Genomic DNA, 2,336 nt, shown 5'->3' with positions numbered 1-2,336 from the left:
TGGCCCTTGTGGTCTCTTCCAACTCTATGATTCTATGATTCTATGAAATTGTTGGAGAGTTACAGTACCTGATGTGGCTATAGAGAGAAATATGGATGTGTTTTATTGCACTTGGGCCAGATGAAGGCATCTGGCTTTGCTATTACATATACAAACCATATTTATCGTGCTGCTGCCGGAACTTGCATTAAGCCTGTTTCACAAGTATGGGGAGTCTAGAACCCCATACTTTTTGTTCCCATCATCCATTGACCATGCTAGCTGGGGCTGATGAGAGCTGGAAGACTACAGTTTCCCATCCCTGATGCAGAAAACATGTGGCAACAAAAGGTGGCGGCAGAAAACCAGAATATGAGAAAGAAAAACACGAAAACCAATATTAAGTGGTTACTGAAATTAAATATAAATAAATCGGAGATAAAGCCAGTTTGGTACAAAACTGGGGTATCAAAGGAGCAGGGGCTAAGTGCAGCTTTGCACTTGTCTTATCACAAGTGGTTATGTTTGTGTAAGAGAGAAGTCTTGACTGATCCCTGTGATAAGCATCACTGTTGACACCAGGAACAACTAACTGTTTGCAAATGTGGCTCCAGAAACATGAGAACTGTTGGGAGACCCACCATAAGATGTTTTGTGTGGTGCAATGCGGTCATGAGTTGAAAACAAACAACCACCCAGTTGTGCAACTCACAAACAAAACAAGACCATTTAGGGACATCCAACCTCGGAAAGAGCACCAAATATCAGCCTCATGCCCCTTGTGTCTTTCCCAGATAATAAATTTCTTCCTTTTTTTGGTCCCTCGTGGCTTAAAATGGCTTGGTGAAGAAAAGGAGTTAATTTAAGGCTCATTAGTTTATTTTTAGTCACTCGAGATCTGAAGGCTTTGAGCAGACTTCCCTTTTCTAATAGGACATGCCTTCCTGTGTAGCGAGGCTGTCCGCTGACCTCACTCCCGGCTGGAAGGTGGTACTGATCCATGACAGAGATCCTGTGAGGGCTTTGAAAGCTAAATAGGAACCAGAAGAAAGTGGTATCATGCTTAGCTGGTGATTAGCCCTGGAAGCAAAGTTCAACTGTGACTTTTTAGGGAGGAAGGAGGAAGGAGGAAGGCCGTCGTAACAAACAAGCACTTCCTGCATTTGCCTGGAAGAATCCAATCATCCCACTTTTGGTATAATAAGGACATTACTGCTAATTTGCCGGTAGCTGGGAGGGAATTTCTGCTCTTAGCTGTGACGGCTCTGTGGCAACTGTTTCGTTTTAAATAGAAATTTAGCCATGAACGTGCAGCTTTTTTAAAGGGGGAAAAAAAGAATAAAGGAAAAGAAAGAAAGTTGAGCCGTAATTGAAGTGCATTAATGGTAATTACTTCTTTCTTTCACTCATCATTCTGTCAGAGGAATCCATTATCCTGCCATCTTGATGTTTCTGCAAAATTGCTCTTCCCTGTGGATGTGCAGAGACTTAAGGAAATCACAGCTTTATTCTATAAAATGTCCCTAATGCTTGCCCATTCTGTCCGTACTTGTTTTCCCTCCCGTGGGAAACAACAGCACATACCCAAAAAATGCGCAATGCTGGGGGGGGGTGTTTCTTTTTCTACCCTACTCTGTTAAGTAATCGAAGAACAAAAGTGTGAGCTGTTACAGAACTGTAATTGTGCCCTAGCTCTTCTGTGAGGGTGGCAACAGGTATTGTCTTCCGCCTAGGTCATATGACAAGTAGTAATATTCTCTGCCGTCATCGTGATCTGAAGGAGCTTCATTAACATGTGACCTCAATATTCTGCATCATCCCCATCCCTCTGATGCTAAAGTTTAGTGCTAGCTGTGTGCCACAAACCCCATGTTTTGTGCCACCCCAAAAACTGAGTAATTTGAAATCTGGGTCACACGGTAATACCAAATCGCATCCCCACGTTGCTTAAATGTGCAGCTCCAAGCAGAGTGTGTGTGTCACATTGTGGACCAATGTGCATAAAAGCCAGTTGTGAAATTTACCAGATAACCCAGTTAACAAGTAACTACATTTGAGATCGCCTTTGAGCTTGAGGGCCAGGCAAATTGGTCCTTCTGCTTCCCCCAGTCTGGCCTGGATGAGAGATTGTTGTAGGATCATCCATCTGCCGTCTCTAATTGCATCATAGAAGGAAGGCGAGGATATACTGTACATGTCATAAATGAATATAATCGCTACCTGCAGTTGCATTAAGGCAGCAGAAAGATGACCAATAAAAACCCACACCCCAACATCAAAAGGATAATAGAAATTAAAGTGGAGTAGAATAATGAGTCAGGTTTACTAAGAAAGGGGGAGGATTGCCTGACAAAAAT

The 2,336-nt window shown here is 42.8% G+C and overlaps 1 long non-coding RNA gene across 1 annotated transcript; it reads right to left on the bottom strand.

Annotated features, from left to right (window-relative positions):
- Positions 1-836: 836 nt before the first annotated feature.
- LOC310674739 lies at positions 837-2,129 on the bottom strand. The gene is made up of 3 exons (XR_014509745.1): positions 2,004-2,129; positions 1,373-1,449; positions 837-1,009 (listed from the first exon to the last, which is right to left on the bottom strand). It is a non-coding gene; the product is annotated as an uncharacterized lncRNA (long non-coding RNA).
- Between the last annotated feature and the right edge of the window lie 207 nt (positions 2,130-2,336).

Source organism: Podarcis tiliguerta, assembly GCF_965153285.1.
Source record: "Podarcis tiliguerta genome assembly, chromosome: 3".
NCBI lineage: Eukaryota > Metazoa > Chordata > Lepidosauria > Squamata > Lacertidae > Podarcis > Podarcis tiliguerta.
Note: the sequence above shows the minus strand (reverse complement) of the source record. Positions and strands in the feature narration are given on the sequence as shown.